This window comes from Cupressus sempervirens, chromosome 8 (genome assembly GCF_028749045.1).
Source record: "Cupressus sempervirens isolate cs-2001-9-10 chromosome 8, ASM2874904v1, whole genome shotgun sequence".
Classification (NCBI taxonomy): Eukaryota; Viridiplantae; Streptophyta; class Pinopsida; order Cupressales; family Cupressaceae; genus Cupressus; species Cupressus sempervirens.
The window spans coordinates 755,948,898-755,976,151 of NC_143125.1; the positions used below are offsets into that span (position 1 = coordinate 755,948,898).

At 33.0% G+C, this 27,254-nt stretch overlaps 1 pseudogene; it reads left to right on the plus strand.

Annotated features, from left to right (window-relative positions):
• LOC149544630 (uncharacterized) overlaps positions 1-27,254 on the plus strand; it is a 106,176-nt pseudogene that overhangs the window by 70,746 nt on the left and 8,176 nt on the right.

The following is a 27,254-nucleotide window of genomic DNA, read 5'->3' on the forward strand; positions in this document are numbered from 1 at the left end:
ATTCTTTCAAATTTAGTTTCTTAACATCCACATCAACATTGTGAAGGAAGTCTAATATCTTTATCCTTAGTATTTCATAAATTATCTATTTTAAAAATTGACCTAACTCTAATTTGGACATACATGGATTTTGACACATGTAACTTATTATATATTTACCGCATTAAAAAAAATCTCTTTTTGATTGAAAGAGGACTCGAATACAAAGAGTGTAGTTATTTAAAAATAAATTATTCTCTTATTTACTATTTTTTCATGAGAATCCAATATAGAGGTTTAGTTTTTATAACAAATCTCTATTCAATTTATGTCAAAAAATGTATGTTGAAGTTGATGAAAGATCAACCCCACAACTCCCAAGAATCACTTGCATGCAAACACCTATCATAGAAAGAGAGAAGCAAAAGCTATGGAGGCTAGAATTTCTAGATCCATAGATGAGACATTCTTGATGAGCAAAAGAGAGATTTCTATTATCAAAATTGAATGAATAAATTACAAAGAGATCAATCCTTATAAAAGGAGATCAAAACCCTAACAGGTAAAAGCAATATCTTATTGCTCTAACACCCCCCCTTAAGATCATCTTAGGGAGTAGCTAAAAATCTAGAAACTATTGCTAAAAACAAATTTGGGTCTCAACAACAAGGCCTAATGAGGTACCCAAGCACAACCAAATATCCATAAAGAGGAGAAATAGAAAAAACCACATGGAAAAAATGCTACTCCAAAAAGAGAGAAAATAAAATGTTCTAGAAGATAGGAACAAAAGGATGATCATGAAGAACACCACTGAAGCATGAAGCTACAAACACTACCAAACTACTGATATGAAGAACCTATAATGTAAAGAATATAACTAGGTAGAGAAGATTATGTATGAAGAGTTGATCAATTGAAGATGAAAGGTATCTTCATGGCCTCCAAAAATAGGAATGAAATTTTTTTTATATGGAAAATGATCCATCTAACCAAAATCCATAGGTATCCAACAATTGCAATCACCTAGTACATGGGATCAAATACTGAATACATAGCTCACTCCATCAAACCAAGAAAGAAATAGAACCAACATAACCCCCATATAATGCTAAGATGTAAGACATGAACACTAAATCTGAATGCAATATCTCCAGTAGAAAGAAAAACTAGGAACATCGAGAATGCAAAAGAAGTACAAAGACCTATAATGCTATGTGTCATCAACACATTATGAGGATAATGTCATGGAAGGAACACTCACTTGAAAAATGAAGATGGTGAATATGGCCAACATGAAACCCCCCAAGGCACTTTATAATGTAGTACAAGTACAATAAAACACAAAGATGTCCAAGATCCTAAAATGCAAAAGAGTGGCACTTTATCTTAGTGCATTTGCAAAACTGCTACAAACAGATGTCAACAAAGATCAAAAGAGACATAAGGTTGATAAAAGAGATAATACAACCCATTAAAAATCATTTGAAACAACAAAATCAATCTCTGGACCTGAAATAACCAAGATATCCACTGGAATGCATAAAATCAAAAAGCTGAATGGGATGTGGATGGAGTAGAATCTAGAAAATAAAATGTCTCAAGATATATCTCTAGGAGTTCAAAATAGAGCCTATGACTTTGAATGCATAAATCAACAACCAAACAACATCAAAAATCAAAATAAATTACACCATCACGACAGGCTCAAAACCAGCTTCTCGACAATATTTTGTTTGTGAAAAATGGAGTTCGGATGAGTAGGTTATGGAAAAAAAACCATAGGTAGGTCAAAAAAGTGTTGGAAAAGAAAAAAATTTGCTACCTCAAGATTTGTTCTAGAATACACTAGGAAGTGTGTCCATGAATACTAGAAATTACCTTAGGAAGCATGTCAACTTCACACCCAAATTTTCTCAATTTGTGTACCATAAATTTCAATTTGCATACCAAAAATTTCAATTTGCATGTCAAAAAATCTCAATTTGTGTGAAAAAGAAATCAATTTTCATGCCAAAAAAATCTCAATTTGTGCACTAAAAAATCTTGATTTATGTGCCCAAAAAACCTGAATTTTCAGACCAAAAATCTCAATTTTCATGCCAAAAAATCTTGAACATATTGAAGTTAATGAAAGATCAACCCCATAGCTCCCAAGAATCACCTACATTCAAACACCTATCACAGAAAGAGAGAAGCAAAAGCTATGGAGGTTGAAATTGCCAAATCCATAGATTAGACATTCTTGATGATAAAAGAAAGGATTATTATTATCAAAAGTGAATGAATAAATTATAAAGAGACAATGAATAAATTATAAAGAGATCAATCCTTATAAAAGAAGATCAAAACCCTACTAGGTAAAACCTAGGTTGCATGAGAATAATTAATAAAATAATTAAATATTATATGCCTAAAGTTTAGCTTAAGTAAACTAGAGATAATAAGTGACTTAATAATTAAATCAAAATGATTTTATTAATAAGGCAATATATTATTACTCTAACAATGTATGCCTAAAAAATTCAAAATATATCAAATCCGTAGTCGTTAGAAATCTCAATCCGAGTACTTGTGTCATGCAAAATGACATGTCTTCAATGCTCCATCTAAACATAACAATTGAGCTTGCAAGCCATGAAAACAACTAAAAATCCTATAGCCTTTGTAGGAGACATCTACTTTGGTAGTTTTGAAAGAAACTTTCTATTGAAAGTTTTGAAATAGTTTTGATAGAGACTATTTTGACAGTTAACTACTTGAAAAGTTTTGATCAAAATTACCTTCAAAAGTAGTTTCGATCAAAACTATATGAGTAATTCTATTGAAAGTTTTGGGGCCAAAAATTTGTATTGCACATTTTTGGAGGAATAAATTCCTCCAAAAAAGTGTAACCCACTATTGTGGGTACACCTTATTGGTATGGTGTAGAGGACACCATAGAGTATAAAGCTCATCACGGAGAGGCCAATAATCATTGTGAAAGAGAATCAAATAGGAGGGAAGATCTTCAATTCTAGGGATTCTCATTGCACATTTCTACAGGATTAAAAAAAGCAAATGCACTAAGACATATATAATTCATATTGATGTGTTACTTTAAACAAATCAATTATAGTTCAAGTCTTAAATATTGAGTACTAGTTTACTTTGATGCACATCCACCTAGATTTCTAATTAAAATTAAAATGAGGAAAATATGTAATAGTAAAAAATTATTCGGCACTTGCTTTGATTAGAGTGTTGTAAATATACTAATGAGATCAAACTACCATGGTTGTGAATAAAATTGGCTCATAAAATTTGTATTTTAGTCCCCTTCATCATAAATTCCTAAATTTGCATTACTTGTGTTGAAATATATATTCATGCTCTTCAAAACATTTAGCTGCTGTGGACTTTTGTAATTGCACATTTTAATACTTGACATTTAAAATATAAAATTCAAGTCACCCACTATTGACTACTAGTAGTTATGATAAAAAGTATTGTGCATAATGTTAATTCCTTTAAAGGAATCAACAGATTCCTTTGAAAAATCAACTAGAAAATTATTGAGAACATCTAAATTCAATTTGTGAAGGAGGACTATGCTTTTTGAATTTGGAACATAATAAAAAATAACTATATCTTAGGCTCGTTGCATGTTTGCATACTATATGAATCATCTCAATAAGATCAATAAAAATGATTTTCCAAGTTCTGACTTGAGTTACACAAAACTATTCATAAACTCAACTCATCCTTACACTAGTTCAAATATAAAAATGAATGCAAGTGAATTTGATTGGACCACATCCTCCAAGTCCAAATCCACAAGTTTGAAATTGGGTCCATATTCACAAAGATTAGATCTTAACAAGCAGATTGAACAATAATGAGAGACAATCAATTATTAGAATTTGAGCTGAGAGTATTAAAAATATTGAACCAAGGTTAATCAACTGTTCAAATCTAGGACAAAGCTAATCAATTGTTGACATCTACAAAATCACTTTTCTATTATCATTTATAAACCTAAATAATTTATTTGATAGTTAACTTAGACAATTATTTTAATTTACATTAGTTATTAGTTATAGAGCTTTACCATCATGGTTAATTGTGCTTAAAAAAAATGGATTTCATTGATTAGCCTCGATAAATTTAGTAGTTATAATATATAAAAAATGATAAAAAAAGGAAATATGACATTATTTAATTGAGCATATTCTCAATAGAGAGAAAAATAAATTCCTTCATCAAGAGTATTCACACTATAAGCAGTTAGATATAGTGCATAACTAATTAAAATTTGTTATCTTTATTCTAAGCAAAATTTATATAAAAATGGATAGAATCATTACATTTTACCTTACAAGTATTAAGATATGAAATGAGGTGAAAATAAGGTCACTTAGCAACTTATGAAATACATTTCTAGATGAATAAAAATTAAATAACATTTCTCGGAGGAAACTCAAGTAGTAGTTTAGGACCATTGAAAAATCAGTCAAAAGAGAAGTTGTCCAGTTAAAATATTTGAATTATGAATACAAATGAAGAGAATCATAGTGAAATTATAGATTAAAAGAACACCTAACATTAATCTAGCACTAACCATTCATTGTGCTTATTTGCATAATATTTTTTTGCACAATGTACATTTCAAACCTACAAAAGGGAACTTCCATATTGACAAATAAAAAAGGAATTCATAACAAAAAAGTAGAAAAGGCATATTCATATACTAATTTTGATTATATAAAAAAGAAAATATTTGCATACCTTATTCTAGGATCAACAAAATCTCTAATACATTAATTAAAATGGTAAAAAAGGATAGAGAAAAATAGAATACAACTTACATGTGCCTACACGTCATACAAATTATTTTTTATAGAAAAAAAAACCATGGTGATATAATGTCATACAACTTCTGGCAATGTTTTTGAAATTAAAAAGCAACAAAAAATGGGGGGTGACCCGAGAGACATAATTTTTTAAAACAACTAGAAGTCAGATCCAACACAACTTAGCCTACCCCCTTTCCTAATTTAAAAAACCCCCACATAAAAGTATCCCAGTATCTAGCAAAAAATTGTAAACTACAACTAGTTATAATATAAAGAGAGTTAGCAAATATGGAAAGTCCATAAAATTACCATGAATAGAGCCCACATGGGATGAATGCTAGAAAAGAAAGCATAAGAAAACTTAAAGTAAAGAAAGGGGATAGCTCTCCTTACTCTTCTCCTTTTCCTCTAGTTTTTCTAGTAGCTACTACATCCAATTATCGACAAGGAACTTATAAAGTGAACTAGTGGCGTCCACCCTTGTCGCAACTATGAGTCCTTCTTTCTCAACATGAAGAAGGCGAAGAGTCGAAGCCACTGAGTGCAAAACCTTAATCACAAACCTAGTCACATCATCAAATCTTTGTTCAACAATGGCATGCCTCTCCTTTAGTTTCTTAAAGCTTCTTTCTTGGGTAGAAAAATTCTCCTCCTTCTTTTGGTTCTCACCTCTGGGGGTCACCCAGGGGTTCTTATCCTTCTTCTAGTGGCAATGTTGTTTTCTCCTTTAGGTGAATTTATTTGGTCATTGTTTTAGAAATTTATGCATGAGTGAAAACCTTTAGTCGAGATAATAATTGAAATGTCTGAAATAAATGTTTTATTGAAAATCAACTAGAATGCAACAACTTTCCATATGATAAGAGGAACATTAAAAAATATATTATTGGTTAATTGAATTAATATGGTTTTACATTTGACTTACAAAGAAATTTTTGGATGAAAAGATTATATTAGAGAAAATTAAATATGATTCAATTTGTTTATTACAAATCCTCGACCACACAAATACATATAGATATTTGTGAATGTAATAGTTTTTCTTTTGGGTGAATCTGTTAAAACATTTTATTGAATTTTGATTATGGTTAGTGACCTTAGAGATTTGGATAAAAAAATTAGTGAACTCATAATGTGACCATCTAAAAGATTTTTGGAATTTCAGATTGAGTGCTTTTGAACTTTTTAGATGGAATATTGTGTTTTGAAGAAGATTTAGAGTGTTGTCAGAAGAATATAGAATTATCATCAAATTTTTACATTAAACTGGTGAAAAGACTATTTATATGTTCTTTTATTTTTTTGTTGAAAGACTCTATTAATGGAATTATTAGTGTAGATAATCATTTTGAAACTATTTAGGAAGTCTCTTTTCTAAGATTGATCTACACAAACTTTTCTTATTCTTAGTTTTTTTCATACATTTACTTGACCTCCTTGTATTGAGATGTGTCTCCTCGTTACTTAGTCCAAAAACTAGTTGATTCTTGTACGAAAATAAGCATGAACTAGAATTGATATATTAAAAATGATGGCCATCTTAGAGATCTGGAGTTAAAAAGAAGTCATTATTGTCTCAATATCTATTTCAAAATTAGTGGTTATGGAAATGATTCTATAATGGTTAATCTAATCTTTCCATCAATTTTATAAGAACCATTTTAGATCTACAACATTTTCCCTTCTTTGAAGTAGATTGCAATGACTGAATATTGTAGGAATTCTTATTGTACATCAAGGTTATTTTAAAAAGTCAAGATTGAATTGGAGTCTTGTGTGTGCCTAGTAAACTATTTGAGACTATGAAAGTGAATTAGATAAAGATTAACTAAATATTCAATAAATCTACGTACTGAACTTACTTGAATTGAACTTTAGAGTGAATGATTACTTGAACAATCATCCTCCATTAACAACTAGTTTCTCCCATCTCTTGTTGGAGATGATTTTGTTGGCATGCTAGGACAATGATTCCTAGTGTGCCCATACTGAAAGCAATTATAACACTTACCATTTAAAATTCTGTACTTTCTCTATCTAGTCCTCCAAAGTTTCCCCTACCTTTATTGTAGGGCCTTTTTTGTCCTCTAAAATTTTGTCCCCCTCTACTACTATGTTCACCCTTGGGCTCATTGCTATACTTTTCATCATTCCTGCTACTCTATCCTCTACCAAAATTGTCTCTCCCTCTACTAGTATTCTTACATCCTCAACCTCTACTGCCATGATAACTCTTCCTTTTGAGCTTCTTCTCATCCTTGATGACTAATTCGAAATGTTCATCCACTGTCTTAAAAAAAAAAAAAATGATCTCATCTTGAATATTATATCTTAAATCATTTGCATATTTGTGTACCAAATATTTTTGGTCTTCATTATGGTGTGCCCTCATCCTCAACCTATGGAACTACTTAGATAGGTGAAAACATCTTGTTCCCTCTGATAATGATTATGAAATTTCCTGATCATTTGCACCTCAAAATTTGGAGGCATAACTTTAGCCTTCATCATGAAAATCATTATGCCTTCTTACCATTGCTCTCTTTCATTTTGAGTGTAATTGTAACACCATAGCCTTTAAGCTTGGTTATTTCATACTTAACATTTTTTTCTTCTTCCACATAATTTAGATCAAATTAGCTATCCATAGCTGCTATCAAATAAATCTAATCTTTATTATGTAATATATTTATCTATTGTACAATTATGGTTTATTTAATAAATAACATTTCCATTTTTTGATTACGTTGTATTATGACTTATAGGTTTCTAATTACACACTTCCGAGGATCTAAGAGGACATGATATTGAAGATGTACTATTTTTTATTATGGGATTTTCTAAAAATAATTAGGTGTGTAGCTAATTTTTTAAAAAAAATTGTGCCATGTTTAGAGTAACTTCATATTATTCTCTCTCGTTCCCAGGCAAGGGCATTAAAAACTATCCAAGAAAGATTAAACTCTGCCTAAGCTAAGGAAGATATCTAACTATTTTTAACTATACATTCTACCAAAATATCCCCTTTACCAATAACATCATAGTAGTTATCATGATCCATAAAAACATTACTAAAGTCACTCACTTCCTAATTTTTAAGAACATTTTGCATAGAGTAGCATGAAATGATACTCCCAAATCAAGAACCCAAATATCTATTAGAATTTATTTTGAGGTTAAAATATGAATACCATTTTCTCAATCTACTTCGTTGGCTTCATTTTCTTTTAATTAATTTACATCTTTAAAAGACTAATATTTACTTTTAAAGTATCCTTGCTTGCCACTATACTAATAACTAGGGCCTGCCTCTTTATTTTAGTCTTCCTTATAATTTTCCACGACTATTTAGACTCTTGTATAATCATTTTATTCTCCCCTTATCCTTTGTGTTCAAAGAATGATGCAATATTAAGAGTCCCACTAGTACTATTCCTTCATATTTCCTTTCTTAAAATTACATTAATGACATGATAAAATTTGAAAATATTTGAATCCAATATATAATTAGTAAATGTCATAACCAAAATATCCCAGCTTTTTGACAAATAACACAAAATTTAAACAACCCAATCCTATTTATCAAAATTTAAATTTATAGAATCTAACTCACTAATAAAATTAAATAGAGGAAAAATATAAGTTAAGTATAACTAATAAGATAATTTCCTAAACTTATCTATTCTTATCTATTCTTGGTTCCATGTAGAGACTGCATTCTCACACACTTTGCCACATAAAAGCATGTTTTGAATTCCCCTTTATCTAAAAATAAGCAAAGAAAACAAATATTTCAAAAAAAAATACAAGTACATAGTCAAGAGAAAATACGATCTACATCCGTATCTGAAGAAGAACTAGTTCACATTTTACTCTTACAACAAAGCCATTATGAAAATTTTCTTAGAAATAAACCTCTGACAAAATGATCACAAATTTATTTCCAAAAAATACATGGAAAAGAATCTATGAGTGTTCCAGTTTTAGTGACCGTTGAAGCTTTCTTATCAAGCTATCCGAAAATATCAATGTGAAAATAATTTCTTCTTATGGTTGGAAAGATGTATAAACTTCTTCCTATCGATTAGCTGAGGTGATCAAGATATTTCTGAACTTTCCCCGTGTTTCTTGTTTTTCTTGCAATGACTCCCATCCGTAGATTTCAAGTTCATTTTCTTGCATTCTCCAAACAACTTTTTATCTCTAGTCAGCCTAAGAACCCCCTATAAAAGATCGTGGTTTTCTTTACATTTATTACCCCTCCTACAGTTTTCATAACCATTTCTTGTTACTCCCAAGCATGCAGCAAGATGGAATGGTAGTTCCTCTAAACATGGCCACCTTTTTTACGCTCATATCAGTCATCAACTATGAATGTTTTGTTTGGTTCTCTTATGCTATTTTCGGATACAAGCTAAATTTATAGTATTTGAGAGTAAAAAATTTCACAAAATTTATAGTATTTGATGATAAAACAATTTCATATTTTAAAGAAAATTGTTTATTCTAAGTGTTCATAAATCTTCCAAAAAAACATAAATTTATATAAATATTTTAACAAGAAGTTATAGTGTATACTATAAAAATTATATTTTGTAATGAATGTTGAAGTTTTGGGTTCCTAGTAAAAACCTATTTTATTCCTTAATGGAAAACAATTATGTCAACATATTTTTAATACATGAGAATAAGATTAGACAAAAGTACTAATATATCTAATGTATTAAAAAAATTAACATGGGCACAATGAAAATACAATCTACATAGTGTGTGATTCAAACCAGATCATCCATACCCACCACTAGCCTCCTCTACCTCAACCACACTTTCACCCACAATCCTACAAACACTTAGACACTCACAAAACCACATCAAGTAGTTAGTATCCAACTATCATAGTCAATGAAATCATAAATCATGTTTTAAATTTTCCAATGACAACATCATATCATGTAATCTTCAATGTAAACATAGTACATTTTATTTCATCATCAATTATAACATCATTTCGTATCAAATCATCATGAAATATAATGACATCATCACAATAGAATCTTTATGGATCACAATATAACATCAACATCATGTATGTCTTCATCTTTTCTTTCTAGCTATCATAATTTGTTCTATTGAACTTCAAACTATCTTTTCTAAACATGCTCGCCATGGATCTCTCAAAATTATTAGACTTTATCTTTAAGGATCTGATGCTCTAATACCAATTGTTAGAAATAATAGCCCACCAAGATAACTGGGGGGGTGGGCGGGCGGGGGGTGTGTGTGAATCAGTTATCCAACAATTAAAACATATATCTTCTTTAACCAAACATAACCGTTCAACCATAGTAAACATCAACCATAATAAGATGCACATAGACAATTACACCAGATATGTTGACTAGGGAAACCCTTTATCAGAGGGAAAACCTTAGTGGGAATGATGCCCACAAGATGATGTATTAATATAAATATTCCTTGTTAGAGGATGGAACTTGTTAGGAGTCTATTACAACATTTAGTATAATGAGTCCCTATAAGGAGACTTTGAATCCCTGTTAGGAGTTGTTGTACAATGTATGCAAGAAGAGCCCACTGCCCAAACATGCAATTTCAACTACAAGAGGAGCTCACTGCTCAAACAAGTAATTTACTATTATTTTATTCTTTCCTCTATTCTGTCAACCAAACTAATCACTTTTAGACCTTGTAGACCAGGTCGCAAACCTTGGATCCAAATATCAAACCCCGAATCACTCAGCAAAATCTCAGCAATGAAGTTTCTTTCACTTTCGCACTGCTCTGCTCAACTTCGCATTCTACACTCTCTACTACTTACAAATATCCGCCACATTAATTCCATACCCTTTTCATGATAAAGGAAATTTTCCTTCCTTTAGACCGAGTCCATAATATAATTCCCTAAGTCAGTTGTTACATCTTCTCAATTAATTATTATAGGACCACTTTAAGAACACGTTACACTTAGCGATAACATAAATCTTCTGCCTTGCAACTTGAATAACTTTTTGTAGATGTAACATTATGATGAGAAAGCTTAGCCACATCATCTCTATCATGTTTTCTTCATGTCCTCAGCCTCAATTCACATAATATCAATTCTGCTAAGAGATATAACAAGTTTGCTAGAAAATGCCTCTATAAACTCTATCTCAGAACAAACATCACCAAAACTTACATAACTTCTTTCAGACTTATCATTTCATCTTTTGACGTTAAATTCATATACCAAATACTCAAAAGTATCTCTCATAACCTCAAATAGTGTAAACACTCAACTAGCCGTCCATACCAACTTGATATTTTCGCTGTTCTTCTGTTAGATACCATAGAAAACTACTATGTTGACATCAATGATAAACTCGGTCATGAATGTAATATACCATCATAGTAACATATCTACAATACTCCCCTATAGGAATATCATCAAAATTCATGCTTGTAATAATCTTCTAATAGATAGAACAAAGGAAAGAATAACATAACAGTAAATTGCATGTTTGAGCAATGAGCTATTCTTGTAGTTAAAATTGCATGTTTGAGTAGTAGGCTCATCTTGCATACATTGTACTATAACTCCTAATAGGATTGGAATCTCCTAATAGGGATTCAAAGTCTCCTAATAGGGACTCTATGTACTAAATGTTCTAATAGACTCCTAACAGGGTCCATTCTCTAAAAAGAAATATTTGTATTAGTACATCATCTTGTGGGCATCATTCCCACTGGGGTTTTCCTTCTGATCAAGGGTTTCCCTACTTAACATATCTAGTGTAATTATCTATGCACATTTTATTATGATTTCTGTTTATTTTGGTTGAATGGTTAAGTTTGTTTAAAAAGATAAATATTTTAATTGTTAGATAACTGATTCACCCCCCTAGTTATCTTGGTAGACTATTGTTTATAACAGAAACAAGCCAACTTCTGGACTTGAGAAGTTGGCTCAATGATTCCTCTAGTAGATTGAATTTGTGGTAGCAATTTAATTGTTGTCAATGGGAGGGTGTCAAATGTGAGTATCATTCTAGCCGTGTTGTTTCCCTCGACCTCAACAACCATTATCATAATCGTAGGAAATGCTAGGAGAGGGAACATTCATGTAGTTTGAGTAGGAAGATCTATCCCTCCCTATTCAACTTGCAACATATCCAATATTTGGATTTTGAGCCTGAATGAATTCAATTATACTTTTGTACCACTTGAATTGGAAAAAATCTAGAGCGTTATTTTTCTTTCCTTGGCATATGTTGAGTTTGGAGGTGAGATTCCTCTCAAGTTGGGTAATATTACGACCTTGCATCATCTAGATCTCTAGGGATTCAATGATTTGAATAGTAGAATATTTGGCTGATGGATGACAAGCTTAAGAAGGTTGCAATACCTGGATATGACTTTTGTGAACTTTTCAATGGTGAACAACCAATGGGTTAATGCCATCAGAATCCTCTCTAATATCAAGGAGATTTACCTTTATTTTTGTGGACTTTCAGGTGAAATACCATCTCTCCTAAACCTCACTCACTTATCGCATCTCAATCTTTCATGAAATTCATTTGATTCTCCATTGCCAGCTTGGAATGTCTCATCCTTGGTTTCCATTGATTTGTCTTTGTGTGATCTCAATGATTCTATCCCTTCAAATTTCTTACATCTTTCAAGACAAAGTCTAAGAACACTTAACTTGTCATATAACTACAATCTTCTCCATTGAAAAATTTTCAATGTTTCAATGGTTGGACCTCTCATAGAATAATTTCTCAGGGGATTTACTACCATTTGGAATTTCTTCCCTAAGATCTTTGGACCTTGAGAACATTCAGTTGTCTAGAACACTTTCATGTATAATTTCAAATATTTCTACCCTCAAAGCTCTAGACCTGAGGAACAACCAATTGTCTGGAATAGTTTTGCATACCATTTCAAGGCTTTCTAGCCTAAGATACCTAGATCTCAAATATAACTAGTTGTCTGGATCAATTCCACATACAATTTCAAAGCTTGTCCACTTAGGAAAATTATCACTCTTCTCTAACCATTTAATTGACAACATATCCCTTTCCATATGGGAGGATCTTGCTCACCTCAAGGAAATGGTTTTTAATGAAAATTAACTTACAATTCATATATCTTCAAGTCTGGCTCCTCAATTCGATCAATTGCAATATCTAGGTTTAAGTTCTTGTAATGTTCAAGGGGAGATTCATCTTTTTTTTGTCTACTTTATACTCATTAGCACAGTTGGACTTGTCACATAACAACATTGTAGGAAATATTACTACCTGGCTGTGGGATCTTCCTAGTCTTGGGAGGCTCAATCTTTCAAACAACTGACTCGAAGGTTCTCTACCCACTCTTATTTCCAAGAATATATGGATTCTATACTTTCATAACAATATCTTGCATGTCTCTATTCTAGATTGTAATGTAATGATTTTAGATATGTTAGGGAATAGGTTCAATGGTTCTATTCCAGAATCTATATGCTCCACCCCTCATCTCTTATATCTCCTAGACTTGTCAAAGAATAAGATAAGAGGTGTCCTTCCTAAGACTCTTGCTAGATGTTATTTTCTAATGGTCTTGAAATTGGCTTAGAATTATTTGAAAGGTAAGATGCTAGAAGAGCTAGGAAATTTGACTACACTTGAGACTCAAAATCTGAATGAGAACAACTTGTAAGGTCTTGTCCCTCCTACTATTGCAAGTTGTAAAAAGCTTCGAGTCTTTGACATTGGGAAGAACATATTTCAAGGGAGCATCATAGATTGGATTGGAGAATTAGGAGAGTTAATAGTTCTCAACTTGGCTTTTAACAACTATGTGAGTGTAGCAAGATCGTGTACAAAAGGGGGATACAAGTGGACACCTTTTTTCTAAAATCAAGTAAACCTAAATTTGGATGAGATATTTGAGTGTCATCCACTAAAAATGACAAGATGTGTAAAACATATAAATTATAGTACTCCAATTCTTCTTTCTAAACTACTATATTTTTTAATAAATGGATAAGATTAGGTGGGTCAAACCCTGTGCACACGAAAAATAGTTCCTAATTATTTTAGAAAAATATAACATAGTTGTTTTTGTGTGCAACACAAAAGACATAGTTATATTTAGTATTTTGCATATCTCGTTGGTAGGATGATATTTAAGACTCATATCTAGAACTTGTGTATTTTTTTGTAATTTTATGATGAGTGTCTTTTTAAATGAATTATTGAACAAATAACATCCTAAAATTTTGGTACTTGTTCGTGTGTTGAGCATAACTTGCATCAAAATAATTAAAAATAGATTTTTTTAAAAATGTGTATATAATCAAGTGTAAAACAATAATATGTAATTTATTTTGAATTTTGTTAAGTATATCAAAATTATTAAGAAAATGCTAGACATATGTCTATGAGGAATGTCAAGGCATTACTAAAAGTAATTAAAGTTTACAATGTTTTTGATTAAGAAAAATAGGTTTTGAAGGGTGCCTAAAACCCTGTACAAGTCTAAAGATTTTCAGTAAGTGCATAAGAAAAAAGTACATCAAACCAACATGAAACTAGTCACCCCCCAAATAGAGGGTAGCCACAGTGACAAAAAATCCTATCACCAACCAAAAGTAAAGATCTAGCAAGGAGGTAGAGCCAGATACATCCTATTTTGCTCTTTTATTTAGAGCCTCCCTTGCATGATCAGAGATTCATTACTAAAGGAGGAGCAGATGGCCTAGTTTTCTTTCTTTTTACCATAGTCCTACCATCCTCCACCTTAGCTACCTCAACAATCCAATCCCCTGAAGAAATGTAACCATGGAGCCCAGGGGAATCTGAAACAACAACAAACCCCCTAGAAGAGCTCATAGCCATCTGGCCCCACATTGAACTAGGAGAGTCCAATACAGGGGAGGGGGCAGGAGAGGGTACAAGATCCAGGACCAAGAGGAACATCCAAGGGAGTAGGAATAGGGAGGATAACCTCCTCTACCAAAAGATCATCGACAAAGGAATCATCCACAGAGACAACCACTGAATCCAAAGGCACATCCATGGACTTAACCACTGTGTAGTGTTCAGAAGACGCCCTAACCACCAAGAAGGTGGTCACCTTGATTTAGTCTTCCCAGTAGCATAGCGAGCAGCAATGTGACTTGTCTTATAGAATTTTCTAAAACGAAATGGGACACCTTCATAATCCAAAGAAAGGGTCCAAGATCCTTGTGAGGATTTAAAACAAACCTTCTCAGGGAGGCCGTTAGAAATATCCATCTGAACAAGAAAATGTGCATATGTTGAATGGAGAATATCCAAAGTGTCTAAGTCCACATACAAAAAATCACCAATGGCCTCCCCAATAGCTTCATAAAAAAAATCAAGCTAGAGATGCATTGGGAGATTTGGGATCCAGACCTAGATAGGAACCCTATTAAAAGATTTAATGAGCAGATCGAAATCTATATGCCAAGGTTTGGCCATAAGTGGAAATCTATCCTCCCATAAAAAATTGTTATTGCACAAAATAGTCTTCCTGTCTTCAATAGATTTAAACTTTACTATGAAAAATCCTTTAGCCATCAGAAATATGTGTACTTCATGATCTAAGATTGGTTCCCATTAGTTAGAAATAGAAGCATGAAGATTAGCTAAAGAGGGCCAAAAAACTTGAAATCAAAAAATAGCAGCAAAGGTAGAGATGTCATCTACTGTACCAAAAATATCATTGACTATATCAGTGTCCAAAAGTACCCTTTTAGGGTTTTAAACACTTATAGGGGAAACTTCACAGGGATGAGAAGGCCTAGAATGAGCAGCTTGAATAGCACCATGAAGACCCACCTCGAATGCGGCCACATCAACATAAGAGGCAGGCTTGCCACCTAAAGTCATAGGAACTGACCCAGAACCAGCAAGAGCAGAAGGCATATTAACCACTCTCACACTCTAAAACAAAAACCAATGAACAATAGTGGCCACTGCAAGGGCAAAGAGGAAACCAAAATTGGGCACAAAAATTTATCCAGTTAAAACACCCAACATCTAGACATTCCAAAAATTAGGCACAAGAAGGGTAGAGTCTCTATAGACACCAAGGTAGTGAATGACAAGGGCCCTATGAAACCTACACATAGCAAAAAACAAATAGGAGTAGGGGCAGAAGCACAGGCATGGAGCCAATGGCCATGGCTAGGGAAGTGATAGGAACAAGTTTGATACAAGATAAAAATTTATTAACCCTTGGTTGTAAACACTAAAGGCAAGAAGCCCCACTATTTCACCAAGGGTCAATGGAAAAACATTCTCAATTATGATCCACAGTAGAGAATGCCCCTGTGGGGACTTGAACCTTGGTTGTAGGCCCTATAGGTAAGAAGCCCCACCATTTCACCAAAGGGACAAATCCTATTAAAGTTTACAATGTTAATGTTGTCCAAAAATTAAAAAAAGATTATGGTGAAAAATCTAAGAGGACAAAAAATTATGGTAGTGATTTTAGAGATATCCACTTCCCCATTAGCATACTTGATCAAGAAAAAGATGAGAATTCATTTTGGAAGATGAAAAATGTCCAAAGGAAAAAAGTGGAGGGAAAATAGCCTCCCAAGCCTTTGGGTTATTCCCTTAGTCTATCACCAAGCCATAACCCAATCGGGTTTTAAAAATAAAAAATACATTTAGAACTGGATTAGGTTATGTATTACTACTGCAAAAGGGTAGATGGAGGGAGAGAATGAGGGGGGAGAGAGAGATCAGGTTATGTATTATACTAAACAAGTGTCTATCATATCCCCTAATCCTTCTATCCATCCCATCCCATCCTCTCTCTCTCACACATATTCTCTCTCTCTCTCTTTATCCTCTCTCTCTCTCTATCTCTTTCTCCTATCCCCTTCTCTCTCTCACTCTTTCTATCATATCCCCTAATCTCTCTCTCTCTCTCTCTCTCTCTATATATATATATATATATATATATATATATCCCCCTCTCTCTTTCGTATATCCCCTTCTCTCTCTCTCTCTGCCATTTCTCCTAATCCTTCTCTCCATCCCCATTTCTCTCTCTCACACACATTATCCACATATCTCTCATTCTTTCTATCACATTCCATAATCTCTCTCTATCTCTATCCTATCCCCTCTCTCTCTTTCTACTATCCCCCCCTCTCTCTCTCTATCATATCTCCTAATATCTCTCTCTCACACCCCTCTCTCTCCCCCTCCCCCCCTCTCTCATTCTCTATCTTTATATCCCCCTCTCTCTTTCTCCTACCCCCTTCTGTGTCTCTCTCTCTCTCTCTCTCTCACACACACACACACACACACACACACACACATTCTCTCTTTGTATCCCCCTTCTCTCTCTCAATCTTTCTATCACATCCCATAATCTCTCTCTATCTCTATCATATATCCTCTCTCTTTATACTATCTCCTTCTCTCTCACTCATCCTCTCCCTCCCTCCCTCCCTCCCTCCCTCCCCCCCCCCCCCCCCCACTCTCTCTCTCTCTCTCTCTCTCTCTCTCTCTCTCTCTCTCTCTCTCTCTCTCTCTCTCTCTCTCTCTCCCGCCCCCCCTCTCTCTCTCCCCCCTCCCTCAATCTAACTTTGTGTAGTAGTAATACATAACTTGATCAAATTTTAAAAAAACCTAATCAAGTTCTACAAAACCCAATTGGGTTATTGGTCCATATGGATAAGGTAGTTAGAACTCAATAACCAGATTGGGTTATTGACAACTATACATAAAAAAAATGTCAATGAATGCTATTTTAGTGTGGTCTACCAGATTCTACTATTGTATCCCCCTCTCTCTTTCTCCTACCCCCTTCTGTCTCTCTCTCTCTCTCTCTCTCTCTCTCTCTCTCTCTATCATTTCTCCTAGTCATTCTCTCCATCCCATCATTCTCACTCTCTCTCTCTCTCTCTCTCTCTCTCACACACACACACACACACACACACACACAAATTCTCTCTTTGTATCCCCCTTCTCTCTCTCAATCTTTCTATCACATCCCATAATATCTCTCTATCTCTATCATATAGCCTCTCTCTTTATACTATCTCCTTCTCTCTCACTCATCCTCTTCATCTCCCTCCCTCCCTCCCTCCCTCCCTCCCTCCCTCCCTCCCTCCCTCTCTCTCTCTCTCTCTCTCTCTCTCTCTCTCTCTCTCTCCCCCTCCCTCCCCCTCCCTCAATCTAACTTTGTGTAGTAGTAATACATAACTTAATCAAATTTTACAAAACCTAATCAAGTTCTACAAAACCCAATTGGGTTATTGGTCCATATGGATAAGGTAGTTAGAACTCAATAAGCAGATTGGGTTATTGACAACTATACATAAAAAAACATGTAAATGAATGCTATTTTAGTGTGGTCTAACAGATTCTACTATTGTTTCACATGTATTTCTGTACCAGGTATGCAAGTATAAGGTTTTTTTGTGCTTGGAAATGCTAATTTTGATATTTTTCATGTGCCAACATCTTATTTTGTATTATTATCTTATGATTGAGCATAAAATAATCATGAAAATTTGTTATTTTATTTTATTTTATTGTGTAGTTTATTCATGTTATTGTTTGTAGGGTAATTTGCATCTACAATCATGGGAAAGAACAAGAGAGGAATGATTGAAAAATGAGAGGTAGCAAAGGAAAAAATAAGGGAGTGCATGAGGATATTACGTGAAGGTACATCATCAAATGCCTCCTATATAAGTGATTAAAATCTACCTATTGATATTGATGTCACAAATGTATATAACTTGACAAATGAAAATGTTCAACATACCCCAATTCAAATGATTGTGACAAATACACTTACATCACCTAATTCCCCTAATGCAACATCTCAAGTTGAAATGACAAATGAACATAATGTAAGTAATGAAAACATAGAGCATGTGCATACATCAACATCTCCTAGAATAATTTGTAGAAAACCAAAGTTTCTAATTGACATTGATGAAAATATTTTGAAGCCAATGCATGATAAAATGTTAGAAAGAAATTGTAGGAGAATTGTTCAAAAGATTTGGAATAACTATTTTGAAAATTTAAATCAAAGTGGAAGATGCCAACTTGTTTTTGAAATGGTTAAAAATATGAAATTTGGAGAGACAATGAGAATTTTGGGATTAACAACATTTTCAAATAGTAGTGAAAGAAGCATTGTTAGAAATCTCTTTGATGAATACAAATCCATTGGTTCAAATACATGTACTAAAGATGCTAATACAATTTGATGGATCCCCACTTCAACCATAATGGGAAAGGAAATGGAAAAGATTCGTATGGTAAGAAAAACAAGTAAATCATTAAGGATAAGTAGAAAAACGTTAGTTAGAGCCTTAGTGAGGTGAGAGAAAATGAAGAATTCTAATGAGACTTTTTTTGGTCATTCGGAGGTAGACTCCCACATAAGAATAAAGTTATTGTTGATGCACCAAGAACATTAATAGAAAACTTTTGGCATGACAACACAAGGGCTTCACCAAACCGAAAAGATATTGTCAAAAGATGAATTGGAAAAAAAACCATGAGCCACATGCGAAACATTTTTTGGATATGACTCAAACACAATTTTATGAAATGTTTCTTCAAAGATTTTCTCAAATTAAAATCAACTAAAGGTTTTTTGAGATGAGAACACCATTCTATGTTAAGATAAATCGTACACACACTACATGTTGAGTTTTCTATGCATTATGATGTTTATCATTATATACATTGTACTTTGTATAATAATGAAATATTGTAGGAATGTGGCCTACAATTATCTCCTAAGTCATTGAGAGATTTTATTGCAAGTTTACTATATAAACAAGATAATGGGTGTATTTATTATAAGACCATGTGTTTGAAAGGTTTTTTCCCTTAATGTGGTAGTTTGCAAAAGTTGCATAGATGCCTACATCTAGATAGCACACATGAAATTTGTAAGACACTAATTTCTCTTGGAAAGTACAAGTAAGTTATATATGGTGTTAAAAATGAAAAAGAATTAAAGAGGTGTGAACTAGTGAAAAGTGATGTATCTGTAGCTGATTTTATGAAATTGTTTCAAGATAAAATATTTTATTAGTACATAGGTCATACACATAGAGCTAGATGGTTAGATGAGAAATTCAAGTTGTGTAAGGACACTTTTTGCTTGGGTACGATTGTGTCAGTTTTTCACTTCATTGAAAACTATACACTAAAACTTCAAAATGAAGTGCAACCAATGTATTAAAACTCTACACAAGTGTTAATTTTTGTACACATATCCTTTATTCATGCTTATGAATATAGCACAAAGGCGGACAAAAAGGTATTAAGAGAGTATCACTTCTATATCAGCGATAATCAAACTCATTCATTAGAATTTGTGCAAGGATATTTTAGAGTTTTCTATGATAATTTGAGGGAAAGAGATGTAAGATACAATCGACACATTATATGGTCAGACAATTACACCACACAATTCAAGAATGTAAGGAAGTTCTAGTAGTTGAGTAGGATGCATGTGACAACTGGAGTGCAACATTTTTGGAATTTCACTGAGGTGGGACATGGAAAGGGAGAGCATGATGGTGTTGGAGCATGTTTGAAAAGAGCCCTAAGTAAAGAGGAATTAAAGTACAAAGGTGGCACAATATTAGAAAATGATTAAACAATTGTCCAATGATGCAATTCTATGATGGGACTAGGTAATACAGGTAATTCTATGGTTACCAGATATTTTTGGTTGATACATGAACCTAAAATTGAAAATTTTCAATATTGTTGTACACTTATAGGATTAAGTGAGATGCATTCATTTCAAAGTTCAAATGAAGCATCACTAGTTATTCATATTAGAAAGCTTGCATGATTTTCCTCTTCTTGTATGCATCATTTATGGGAAAAATGTGAATCAAAAGAGTTGGCTGACCAATGGTATTGTATAAATTTTCATCCAATTGATTCATATCAACTTCCTACAACACTGTAACTCAACCAGATTGAAACATCAATAATTTTGAGCATGTATCTCACCTAGTTGAACCAGGTACACGTTATCAGTTTAATACTTGGTTAAAATAGATTACTTTAAATTTTGGCATTAACTTATCCTTCTATATAATGCATGCCATGTATATGTAGTTATTTCATATGAGAATAATGAATAAGGAACACATTACTTTCTATGTCAGTGTATTGAGACCAAAAAGAAATTGATAGCTACAACCATTGATGGTGAGGATATTGAGTACCCAATAAGATCCATCATTGTGATAGGCACATGGGTTAGAAGGTAGCATATTTTTGTCCCCTTCAATGAAAATATCTTTAAGTCAATTTGTCATGTATAATGTATCAATTTTGACTTTAAGTTGTCTTTACAATTAAACGTAGGTACCCTATCAAGAATTCTACCACATGGTTATTTGAGAATTTTGAGACACAAACATATTATTCATTACTCTATCCTTATTGCTGCAATAAATATTAAATTTATATCGTATCATGGTAGGCCCCTTAATAAGAAGTTGTGGAAAGTACGCGAATCTAATCATGTGGCAATATTTGATACAATAAGTGTTAGAGCTGATCTACAAGGTTCCCTTGATTGATTGTGTGCTATATAGCGAATCATTCTTCATATGGTAGAATAATTTTGAATATTTTGTATATGTGTTATAAATAATGTTGTAACTTCACAGTGACATGCATATGTAGATGCCAAATTTTGTATATAAAAAAGAGAAGACACGTAACATATGCATATTTATATGCCATATTTTGTATAAAAATCCAATAAAAGATGTCACATGTGCATATTTAGGTGCCAAATTTTGTATATAAAAATGATAAGAGATGTAAATATTGTACATTATTGTTAAAAATTTGTACATTGAATTTACGTTTATGGTTATAAATTTGGTTCTTGAACTCTTTTTCTCCCAACTTTCCCAAAACATCAGGAAAATAAATTGTAGTTTTGGCTACCCATTTGGATTCTCTACAACATATGGAAATATTTGATAAGGTTTTTTAGACTGTGCCCTTGATGTCATACTATGACACCCCTTTTTAGGCTTAAAATAGGCCACTTTTACAAAGAAACTATCTGGTGTAGGAGCATCTAAGGATTTCCTGGACAATCTAAATTTTCATGTTTTTGTTGTGTAAGTGTGAGCCTTAGGGAATTTCAGATGTGTTTTATATAAGTTCATGTTGACCATAGTAGGAGTGTAATGGAGAATTTTTTCATAGGTTCTCAGGGCCTTTCACTAGGTGCAATTAGGGGCTAGTGAGTTGTAAAGCCATCTAATTGGCACAAGGCATGATGATGATGTTAGCATGAGGTCAATAGGGTCTAGGAAGAGTTAGGGTGAGGTTTTTACCATGGGTAAGTTTTTTGGTTAAGTTTGAGAAGATAGGAAGCTAATTTGACCAAATTGGTGAAAAGTTGCAAAAAAAATGTAAAAGTTGCATTGTGCTACTTTGCAACTTTCAAAACTTGCTTGAGCAACTTTGGGAAAGAAAGTTGCAAAGAATTGAAAAGGAGTCCTAAAAGGTGAATAACCACCCAACCACCCTATATAAGGCATGAGAAAACTTATGATTAGGATTGGTAGTCTATTGTATAGATTGTGTGGTTTTGCAATCAACATCTTGAAGCATTTTGTGAGTGATTTCTTTGTTAGCTATATTTTCACCTAAACTAGGTTAGGGTAATGGATGGAAGGGTATGATCCCAAGACCCCAAAAATATCAAAGGGGATGGAAAATGAACCAATAAACCAAAAATAAATTTTAGGATTCCTTTGGAAGGTATGGGAGAAAAACCCTATTTTATTACTATAGGAGACCTAATTGGGCATACAAGCCTTGTAGGCCTAATTTTGAAGAAAAGAAGAAATCAAGTCGAAAGATGGAATTTATGGAACTTCTAACTCTCCTAATTAATTAATTTAAATTATTTTATGATACCTCCATACCTTTACAAGGTTTTGTTAAGGATTTGGAGGTTGAGAGCCTTTATGTTGTTGTAAGGTCTAGAAAGAATGAAGTGTGAAAGTATCAAGTTTTAACTTGATAGTGTAATATTTCTTGGTAGTTGGGTTGGTTAGATAAAATAGGGGACCCTAAGATAGTTAATTTCCTATAGGTGATAGAGGGGTGAAGAAGAGACACCCTAAGAGTCTTGAAAGAAGACCAAGAGCATGAATCAGTGAATGATTTATCCAAGCTCCCTATCATACTCTTTATCCTTAACCCCTGAGTTCCCAACTTTATACAATACCTAATCAGGTGTCAAAACCATAGATTTAGTAGGTTTAAAGTATCATTGGCCTTGTTTACATTCCCAACCATTAAATCCTCACCACTTTCTCCCTAAGGGTTTCTAAGCATCACTAGGTTGGGATATTTGATCGAGTATTTCTTCAAGCTCATGCAAGGTAATAATGAGCTATCAAGTGCTATAGGATCACATTTTCTAGGCCTATAATAACCTATCTTAGCTTTTAGAGATTTGGAATCCCTATCTCGTCTAATGCCAAAAGTATCAATGTTGCTTAGTTCAAATGAGCACAGTTGTGTATATTTCAAACTGTATGTCATAGGATCAAATTGTCTACTTCATTAGCTCTGGTTGGTTAGGTTTAGGCTAGGACCAACATAATTTTAGTCACAACATCCCTAGGATACTATCGACTACACTGAATGGAAGCACCCCTAAGGGTCTATAAGAGTCATCAAGTTGTGATCTTTGATTGGGCATTTCTTTGAGCTCATGCAAGGTATTGACAAAATATCAAGTGGTATAGGATCATGTTGTCTATGCCTACGAAAACCTATCTTAATTTTTAGAGATTCACATTTGTTTGGATTTGGCATCCTTATCTTGCCTAATGCGAAAAGTTTCAATGTTGCTCAGTTCAAATGAACAAGGTTGTATATATTTCAAGATGTATGTCATAGGATCAAATCCTCTACTCTATTAGCTCTAGTTGGTTGAGTTTAGGCTAGGACTAACCTTGTTTCAGCCACAACATCCCTCTAACGGTATCAACCACATTGAATAGAAGCGTCCCTAAGGGTCTCTAAGCACCATCAAGCTGCGATCTTTGACTAAGCATTTCTTTGACCTTGTCTAAGGTATTGAAAAATTGTTAAGTGCTATAGGATCATGTTGTCTAGGCCTACAACAATCTATGTCATTTCTTAGAGATTCAATTTTTCTTGGATTTGGCATCCCTATCTCGCCTAATGCCAAAAGTTGCAATGTTGCTCAGTTCAAATGAGCAAGGTTGTGTATATTTCAAATCATATGGCATAGGATCAAATTATCTACTCTATTAACTCTAGTTTTTTGGGTTTAGGATAGCACTAACCTCATTTCAGCCATAATGTCCCTAGGACACTATCGATCGCATTGAATGGAAGTGTCCCTAAGGGTCTCTAAGAACCATTAGGCTATGGTATTTGATCAGGAATTTCTTTGAGCTTGGTTGAGGTATTGAAAAAATTTTAAGTACTACAAGATCATGTTGTCTAGGCCTACAATAACCTATCTCAATTTTTATATATTTGACTTTGTTTGGATTTGGCATCCCTATCTTGCCTAATGCCAAAAGTTGCAATATTGCTCAGTTCAAATGATCAAGGTTGTGTATATTTCAAATTGTATATCCTAGGATCAAATCATCTTCTCAATTATCTCTATTTTTTTAGTTTTAGGTGAGGATCAACCTCATTTCAGCCATAACATCCCTCCAATGGTATCAACCACACTAAACAGAAACATCCCTAAGGGTCTCTAAGCACTATCGAACTATGATCTTTGACACAAATATAAAAATCATGACATATTTTTACTTTTCATGTATTATTACATCAAAATAAGTGACATAAAAGTTTCATTACATGTTATAATAAATTTGATAAACATATTACATTTTCTATATAAAATAATGAATGTTCACGTGTTTGATTAATTGCAAGAAAGTAAGATGAAATACAAGTTTGTATGCACACATTGAACAAGTTGGATGGAAATCCAAGTTTAATGTATATCAAAAAGAATAATATATTGTGCCATATCAATCATATAGCTACAAAAAGATGTTATGTCTCATCGATACAATCCAAAATTTGAATACCTAAAAAATGTCGAATGTGTACAATAGAAATGTTGAATGTGCACAATACAAATCTTGAATATATACAATAAAAAAGTCAAATATATGTCAATGTCATATAATGACCACAACTACATATGTATATCACTATCAATATCTATGGCTATGTAGGATCATTAAAATCAAGCCTCTTTGGTGCAATCTATGGCCCACCAGGTGTCTATAGAAGAAAAATTAAAATACTATATCAAATATCTTATCTATAAGTAATATGAAAATAACTAGAAATTGGGTTCTAAATTATGGATAGTATAGTAGTTTATTACATCATCCATTTGTCCCACAATTGGACTAAATGAGAACATTTATGGGCTCCTTTGTCAATGGGTGGGACTCCTAATAGAATGATGAGATAGAGTGAGGATGGGAGACACAACTACTAATGAATCATTTCTCATGGGAGAAACAATAACTAATGAATCAGTGTTGGTATAAGGTAAGAAAACTTAAGAATTATAGAGTGGCATTAGGGATTCCAAATAGAGTAAAAAACAAACAACGTACTTCAGCCTAAGCTGGATCTCTCATGCTAGCAGGAGATATAACTACTAATGAATTAGTGCTAGTATGAGGTACAACCTATATGTTAAGCAATAAAATGTTAGCATCATAGACTAGCATTAGGGATTCTAAATACAGTAAAAAAGCAAAAAAATGTATTGCAGCCTGAGCTAGATCTCACGTGCTAGCAGGAGATACCACCACTGATGAATTGGTGCTCATATAAGGAATAAACTATTTGATAAGGGATAAAATGTTAGTATTATAGAGTAAAATTAGGAATTCCAAATAGATTTAAAAAAATGTACTACAACCTAAGCTGGATCTCCCATGCCAAGAGGAGGCACAATCACTAATGAATCAGTGTTGTTATGAGGCACAACCTATATGGTAAGCAATAAAATGTTAAAATTGTGGAGTAGGTGTTAGGTATTTCTATCACACACACAAGCAATCCAAACTAAGATCACAAGAGGGATTCAACTAAGAATCTACATACAATGCTCAAGACTCCTAACAAAATGAAATGGGAAAGGATATGCACGAAGTCTCAAAAAGTGTTGTAATAGGTAAAAGATAAATAAAACATGTTAATAAGCCAAATTATTGATAATTACTATAAAAATGAAGGAAAAAAACATGTACTCATTTGTAAATGCAATTGTTTAATATGTATATAAAAAAAATTCCTACTATAACCTAAAATTTATGAGAAGGAAAATATGAAATTTTACCTCTTCCATTGCCTCAACATTGACAGTCTCAGGTGCATTCATCAAATCTAGAAAGCTCAATTGTTTCTACATATATTCAACAAACAAGTCATTATGTATTCATCAATATTGATTACATGTATATACATTCATTCATAATAAATTTCAAAATATAAACTTGACTTGTATTTATTACCTTTTTTTTGTTTCGGTGTTCTTGTTGATTTCCTTTCCTTTCCTCTAGACCTCGATCTATGTGGAGTACCCTAAAGAAGAAACAAATATAACATAAGAGGAATCAATAAGACATATCTTGAGTTCAACTCAAATCATAAACTTGATAGGTGTGTAAGCTATGATACCGCATAGCTGTCAAGGCCAAAGTTAATGGTAGGAAGTATGGCATCATCAACTTGAGAAATTTCAGCCCTATACAATACTAAAAGAGTATTGTTATAAATATGAGATAATTTTGTAAATGGAAAGAAGGAACAATAAAAACAAGAAGATCACATGATGGAAAGAAGACAAAAGAACGACTTGAAGGATGAGATTGGAAGGATAGTTGAAAGATAGGAAAATTTGGGGCTCAAAAAGGCTACAATGCCTAAATTGAGAACAAAGAGATTGGGAAGGAAAAGAGAGATGCGAATGAACTTTTGGCACTTTATCAAGAAATACAAGTGGAGATTCATGATCTCCATACTCCTGCAAGACACCTTATGTGATATGGATATTCTTCAATGTAGATGGGTATATGGAGGATGAGCTCATGAGGTTCATTAGATGGAATTTGGGTATGCTAGGAGCAAGATATGTGGATGGGAATTGGATGGATTTGATGAATTTGGGAGGGTTTCAATGATGGTAGGAGCTGGAAGAGGATTTATAATAGGGGTTTAAATAATGTTAAGAAATGGAGGAGGATTTATAAGTGGGTTGGATGAAAGAGGGATAATAGTTATGGGACATGGAAGAGGAATGATGAGTGCGGGAGATGGAAAGGTTTTAACATGCTAGCAACTTTGCATGGTGTAATTAGAT